Source organism: Lynx rufus, unplaced genomic scaffold, assembly GCF_022079265.1.
Source record: "Lynx rufus isolate CCGP_SWC_20201006 ecotype Redwood Valley unplaced genomic scaffold, mLynRuf1.p SCAF_9, whole genome shotgun sequence".
In the NCBI taxonomy this organism is placed as follows: Eukaryota; Metazoa; Chordata; class Mammalia; order Carnivora; family Felidae; genus Lynx; species Lynx rufus.
In genome coordinates, this window is record NW_025814897.1 from 22,013,413 (window position 1) to 22,021,497 (window position 8,085).

Consider the following 8,085-nt stretch of genomic DNA (forward strand, 5'->3'; position numbering starts at 1 on the left):
TCAATTTTTGTAGGTAACTCTTCTGCTCTGTTCTCCTCTCTTGACCAACTGACTCCCTCTATTTTGCGTATCTCAGAGCTCTTTATGTTACCAACAGTATAAGACCTAATGCAAATTGGCATTAACAAGAGCTTCATTAGCTCACATATTTACAAAGTCTAGAGGCTATCTAGAGAAAGTCTTGAGAGTTAGCTTAATCCAGAGGCTACAACGTGTCAACAGGGAATAGGAAGAAGGACTTTAACTGTGGTTAGACCCTATCCTTGAAATATTGCAGGTGTCTTTGATGAAAAAGAAAAGAATAATGATCAGAAGTCTATGGGTTTTAGCACTAGGACTTAGATGGTCTGGTCTGAGAGCTGCCAGGGCTTCGGTGTCTGAGGCCTAACAACCCTCAGAGGGTGTCAGAGTTGGGTTCTCTAGGAAGTAGACTCTGTGACAGAATTTCCTGTCCAGGATGTTTATCAGGGAGTGTGCCTGAGATGGACACCTGTGGAAAGGAGGATGGACTAGGAGTGGGCAAGGGAGAAGTCAAGCCGTGATGCGGGCCAGGCAGCCTCAGCTGACCCCACAGGGAGCTCTGGAGCTGAAATGATGACCCATCAGAGTTGTTCCAACTTAGGCAGAAACCTCTGGGCCTTTATATCCCCATATCGGTCAGTCACTGGATATGGCTGTTCCTCAACGGGAAGGCAGGGCAACAATCTGGAGCCAAAGCAGTCCCTGAAGGAGCTGACAGCTGGAAAAATGACAACATTCCCCAAAGCTGAGCCAGCAAGTCCTTCCTTGAAGCGGGATCTGGGAAGTGCATCCCTGTGTCCATCCTAGAAGAGTATTTGATACTGTGGAGAGATGCTGAGACTGCTATGTTAATTTTTTTAAATCACTCATCAAGAGAAAGGAGAAAAGACTTCTGTATCCATGATAAAATTAGAGAATCTTTTGCAAAGATCAGTATGGCAGATGCTATTGAGACAACTGAGTGATCTGCTACTGGTGCCATTTACAATGAATTGTTGCTACAAAAACCTGGTCTGTGTAGGCAAGCAGAAGGACCCTCACAGATTATATACCAGTTAGGAAGGTTATTTGGAGAGGTGGCTAAGGAGGAGGAAGATCGAAGAAGGACAGTCCTATGGTCTACTTTCAGGAAATAGCCCGAACATTGGTTAGTCCTGGGGAAATCCAACTCAAGTTTGGGCAAGAGAGTGAAAGTGGGCATGATTCAGCTGCCTGGGGTTGAGTTCCCAACATCTAGATCCCATCCAGATCCCATCCAGACCCCATGAGAGTGGAATAGGCAGGTTTCCCATCTCTTTGAGGTAGGCTCTTTGGACTAACTGGTGATCAAGTTTTCTGATTTGTTACCGGTGTGGGTCAGTCAGGCACAAATAGCACAGTGGCAAACAAACAACAAATTGCCTCTTACTGCTCATCAAACAATTGGTTCTGTGTGGAGTGGACTGTTGCCAAGGACCCAGTGACTCAGGGCTTTGTGCAGAGATGGCTAGGGATCCCCCAGCCATATACATCAGAGATAATTCAGCTCTGGTGAGTTCTGGGGTATAGGACCTCAAGACTCTGGTGCCAGAAACACTCATTCTTTTAAGTTTCTGAAGAAAACAGATGTTCTTGAGCAAACAGATCCCTTTGCTGAGAAATGAAACTCCAGCCATTGAGAAGATAAACCATGTGAAAAGGTCAGAAAATGGGAGCAGAGCCCAAGATGTGAGCTCCGTGGACATCACAAGAGTACAGATTCATATGAAACCACTGGCACAACTGCTGGCGGGATGCATAGACCTTGAGGTAGAGAGAGAGTTAGAGAGAGCAAGGAGCTACCTAATCACACTCTCCCCAGTGTTGAAGGCTCTGTGTGTGTGTGTGTGTGTGTGTGTGTGTGTGTGTAGGAATACACATCAATCTCGCTCTGGCCCTCTCAGGGAAATGGCTGTTTTCTTTAAAAAAATTTTTTTTTAAGTTTATTTGTTTATTTTGGGAGAGACAGCACAAGTGTGGGAAGGGCAGAGAGGGAGAGAGAATCCCAAGTATGGCCAAATACATGAAACCGTGAAATCGTGACCTGAGCTGAAACCAAGAGTCAGATGCTTAACTGACAGAGCCACCCAGGTGCCCCTAAGATTTTATTTTTAAGTGATCTCTACACCCAACGTGAGACTTGAACCTACAACCCCAAGATCAAGAGTTGCATGCCCTATTGACTGAGCCACCCAGGTGCCCCAAGGGGTGGCTTTTTTCTGTTCCTTGCCCATCTGGGTGGAGGTGGAACAGGTTACCTTCTTGCTACTTGGTTATTTATAAACCATTCTCCCTCCTTTTCCTTAGCTTTGCCCCTCACTTTGAATCTAATGTTGTTAGGCCATACCACTCACTGCTTTCCAAGTTATTCTTGTCTACTAACCTCCGGGTCTTTTCTCAAAATTCCCTGAAGACTGTTGTTCCTGTTTCTCACCAACACTATTCTTGTCATATATTTTGGTGATTGTGATAACCTTGGGGACATTTCAACCAGTGCTTGACTAGAAGCAACTAGAAGTTCTATGATCTTGTTTTTTAATCTTCCTCTTGGTTCCACCATAGACTTTGACAGGACCAATCTGCAGTGTCTCCATACTCTCAGTTTCAAGCATCCCCCCTCTTATCTTTTCGGTGCATTCTTTCCAGTATCCTGCTTTAACAAACCTTAGATCTCCACTGGAGCCTTTAATCTCTTGATCCTACTAACTTTACAGTGCCCCTTACATCCCAATTGTCCTCCTGTTCCACATTACCCATTTTAAGTTCCATGGTCAGTCATTTAATTACTTCCTTGCACTAATCTTCAACTCTCTTCAACTCCCTAATCTTCATTTCTTGCCTGATACTTTTACTTTGGTAAAACCTCAACCCTGGTTAAAATTAATTTTTCTACTACTGTTGCCTGTAACCATTCAATTGAAGAAAAACAATCAACAATGCTGACTGGTCTCACTTTAAATTCATAATCATGAATCTCACATGGGTCCTCACAGCCATCTAGCAATTGTACAGGTCTCTGATTTTACTTTTCTGGACAACTATTTTGTACTTTATTTTCCTTCTTCAGACCTCCAACATTTCTTCCTCTATACTTTTAATCGATGAACTTGCTTCCTATCTGTGTTAGTTATCACTTTCTAATCCAAATTTAGCATATTAAAACAACAAACATTATCTCACACAGTTTCTGGGTGCATAGTCTGGCTCGGGGTCTTTTATGAGATTGCTGTCAAGTTGTTGGCCAAGACAATAGTCTCTGAATATTTGATTGGGGCTGAAGGATCCACTTTCACGATCATTCACAGGGCTGTTGGCAGAAGTACTTTGCCATGTGGGCCTTTTTATAGAGCTGCTTGTGACATAAATGGCCTCAGAGCAAGTGATCTGAGAGAGAGTGGGAACAAGTGAGAGAAAGAGAGAGACATAATACAGCATCTTTACAACCTAATCTCTGATGTGATAATATCATTACTTCTGCCATATTCCATTGGTCACCAGACCAACCCTGGTACAGTGTAAAAGTGGACTACAGAGGGTGTGAACACCAGGAGGTGGAGAACATCAGAGGCTATCTTGTAGGCTGACTACAATACTATTTTACAGAGAAAATGGAACAGTTAGAAGAGAACTTCCCCAACTCCCACCACTATCTTACCCAATTACCAGTATATAGCCTGCTTTCCCTGCTATTGTTATAATGAACTTTTCCTCCTGCTATCTAAGGCCATTCCCTCTTGCCCACTTAAGGACTCAAATGCAAACATTTTCCCATCTCTCTCCTGCACTGTCAGCTTTCTCCTATCTACTGGATAATTCCCAACAACAAAAAAATGTGTGCTGTGATTTTAAAGAATCATCTTGCGATTCTATCTTTCCTTTCAGCTACCCATTTTTCTATGTCCCTTTACAACAAAACCCATTGAAAAGGTTGTCTAAAATTGCTGTCTCCAATTCCTCCTTCCCTTCTCTTTTAAGTCTACTCCATCAGGCTTATACTCTCCAACTACTCCAAAAACACTGCTCTTTTAAAAGTCATCAATGACCACATTGTTAAACCCAATAGTCAATTCTTAGTTATCCAATTTGAGCTATCAGCAGGATTTAACACGATGGTCTGTTCTCTTCAATGAAACATTTCCTCCACTTGGATTTCAACTATCACACATTCTTGGTTTTCTTCCTTAGCTTACTAGCTGATCCTTCCCTCTTTCTGCATTCCTCTCCCCTTCTTAGCCTCTTTATTGTTAGGATACTCCACGGCTCAGTCCTTAGATCTCTTATCTGTCTATAATTCACTCCCTTGATGATTTCATTTCATCTCCTGGCTTTAAATTTATAAGCTAACAACTCCCAAGTTTATATTTCTAGTCCAGAACTCTCCTATGAACTGCAGATACTTCTATCATACTTCTATCATATCTTAGATGTCAATTAAACACAACTTAAACTGAACTCCTGATCTTTCTCCCAAACCTACTCCTTCCACCATTTTCCCCAGCTGAGTAAAATGGCAACTCCATCCTGTCAATTGCTCAGGATGAAATCACTAGAATTTTTCTTGACTCTTCTCTCTCTCACACACACACTCCATATCCCAACTTTCAACAGGTCCTGAAAGTTCTGCCTCCCAAGTATATTCAGAATCCAACTACTTCTCACCATCTTTACCACTACTTCCCTGATCCAAGACATCATAATCTCCTATTGGGATTACTGGGATAGCCTCTTAATTGGCCTACTGCTTATACTTCTGCCACACTCAATCTATTCTCAATATGGTATCCACAGTGATTTAAAGAAAAAACAATTGAGTCACATTATGGCATTCCTTTGCTCAAACCCTCCAGTGGTTCCCCATCTCAATGCCTTTCCGTGGCTTACAATGCTTTATATAATTGCCCACCCCCTAACTTTTGACTTCCTATATCAACACTCTCCCCATCTCACTCTGTACCAGTCACGCTAGCCTCCTTGCTGTTTCACAGCCAGACAGATACCCACTTTGGAGTGATTGTACTTGCTGTTCCCTCTACCTGGAACACTTAACTCTCCTTTGAAGATCACAGTAGCTTGTTCCATTATCTCATGGAGGTTTGCATTGGAGCCTTTTCTCAAAAGCACCTCAGTGAAATCTTCTTAGGCATACTATCTAAAATTTCACTTCCCCTCCAGTACACTGTTTATCTTCTTTCTCTGCTCTTACTCTCCAGTATTCATCAGCCTCAGGCACATTTACTTACTCATGTGTTTATTCGGTTACTTCTCATCATATTACAAATTCCATGAACAAGGGATATTTGTTTTCTTCACTGCTATATATTTCCAGTGCCCAGAACAGTACTGATATATAAAAAGCTTTCAATATGTTAAATGAACGAATGAATAGGTACTTCACGTAATGAAGTGCCCCAGAATTATAGTAGAGCTTGGAGCAGAGAGGGTGACCACTCACGAGGCTGCGCTGTTCAAAGATAAGAATATGTATTAAATAGCCTTATAAACGTAATGATGTGTACACAGGATGGGTATGATTTACTGTTAGTTTAGGTTGTTCCTTGAGGAAAGCTCTGTCAGACCCAGTTTTTTCCATTTTTTTCCCCTGCTTCCCTCTATTGGGACCTCTGGCCCTCTGAGTCAGCGCTCTTCAGTTCAACGTAACCTTTTCCCGCAGGTTTTGTGCTGGTCTCCATCTCTGCACCAGGGGCCTTACACACCTTAACTCTCGCATCACTCAGCAGCTCCGCGAAACCACTCGTCCCCGCCCCGCTCCTCGCGCCTTCACAAACTCCGCCCCCTGAGTGAGACATGGAGCGGAAGTGACGTTACCGCGGAGCTCTAAGTCCCGCCCCTTACGCTTTCCCATCCCCGGGGAGGGAACGCAAGACCGGAAGGGGCCGATACTGGCCACCGAAGGGCGGGGCCGGACTGGGCGGGGCCCGGCGGCCCTCCCGAAAGTGGCGGTTTGCTGGAGGCGGTTACCTAGGAATCCCGAGTAGTTTGAATGTGTGGCGACCTGTGCACCGGTGCTTGGTCGGTGCTATCTCAGCAGGAGTGGGACCCCCGAGGCCTAAGAAACAGGCTTTTATCTGGCTCGGGACTCCCCGGCATTCATCGCTTCCCTCCATAACCGGATAGCAGTTATTTGGACTCAGCCTCAGACCCAGGTTCCCACCCCGACCCTACCAGCCCCCTTCCTCTCTGGCTGCTACGGTCGTTCCTCCCTTTCCTCGCGGTGCCACCAGTGGGCACAGTTTTCGTTCCCTCAGTAGATCCCTTTTCTCTCCCCTCTCATCCCCATTCCTTGCACAAGGCAGTCTTTAAAACTTAACGCTTTTCATTTCTTCCCATTTCCTTCTCCAGAATTCTTGTTCTTCGACTGTCTGTCAGGCTACTTACTGCCTCCTCCCAGGTTTCTCTCCTTTCCAGGAGCCTGTGGCTGATGGATTAGGAGATTGAGCTTTTAACGCAGTCGCTTGAAGATTTTAAGCTTCTCCTTTCTCCTATCCAGGGGTCACATGCCAGGAAGGATGGCCCCCCTCAAGAAGCCTCGAAATGCCGCAAGGTTGCCCCTGGCTTTAAACCCCCTGAAGAGCAAGGACGTGTTGGCAGTGCTGGCCGAAAGGAACCAGGCTATAGTGCCAGTTGGGGCCTGGGTGGAACCTGCCTTGCCAGATAGTTCGGAAGTCCCAGCATATGTGAGTGTCAGTTTGATGCAGATGTGGTGGGGTTCCTCCCCTGTTTTTGTTCGTTTGTTTGTTTCTTTCTGTTTTTTTTTTTTTTCTTCTTCATATTAGCCTTCTCTAATCCCTGGTGCTTAGATAAAGATGAACTGTCTGGGGGATGTCCTTTTATAAATAGTTATGTTCTTGCCTTAGGATTGTAGAACAAACATGTATTTGCCAAAACTGTATTTCACAAACTCTTGATTGCTTGCTGTGCACAAGACATAGGCACTGTCTGTATCTTCTGGACACCCTGCAGCTAGTAGGGATGACAGTTGCCACACTTAATTTAACATGAATTGATTGTTTAGAGTTATGGTAAGTGTGTGATAGAGATTCTGTAATATTCAGATACAGTAAGAGAATAAGGAAAGAAGAGATTAACTCTGACTGAGATCCTGAGGAAGTTTTAACTATAAACTCCAGGAAGACGCGGAGCTTTTTATTTTGTTCATTCCTGTCCTGTCATATAGTAAGTCTTAAGGACATATTTGTGGAATGAATGAGTGTGGAAATATAGCCTGTGTTAGTCCTTAAGAAATGAAAATGCTGTAAGTATAGATCGTAGGGAAGCGCATTTCAGGTGAAGGGAAACTTCTGCAAAGTTTACATGTGCGCCTATTTCCATAATAACTCTCATATGTACTAATTAGCGCAGGAGGACAATTTTGTAAGAAGGTTTTTGATAGTCTTTCACCAAACTGTGCCCCTTAGCTATTTGTTGGAATTTTATTGTGGCACTTACCACATTATATTTATAGTAAGTTGCATGCATGTCTACTTTTCCTGATGGAGTGTGAGCTTCCAGAGCACAAGGGAAAAAAAAATCTCATTTTTTACCATCCCCAACTTTGTCTTAGTGCCTGATAAATATAGGCACTTGGTAAGTATTTATGGAATGCACAAATTGTGTGAGGGTATTCTGCACATGTAGACAAAATGCTGAACATGAGATGAAAAATATGAGTGGTCCTTGATCTCAGAGAAGAAATGAGACATGTTTAAAGTAAATCTTAAATAACAAAGCAATTTCATATATTCATTTTATTTTTTTTATATGTATGTTCATATGTATTCATTTATTCCTCTTCTGCCTATTTCCAGAAAGGATTTGAAGTGTCTAAGTAGTATATGATTAAGTGCTATGATACTTAAGGAAGAAAGGTAGGACTTTGGGTTGATGTGATACAGGCACGTTTAATGAAGAAATTAGGTAATCAAAGAAGCAGGAAGATTCTCCAATTCAGGAGAATGGGGAGAGTAGGAAGTGAGGGAGGTATATTCAGGATTCTAAGGGTCTGGGGAATCCACCCTTATTGACAGA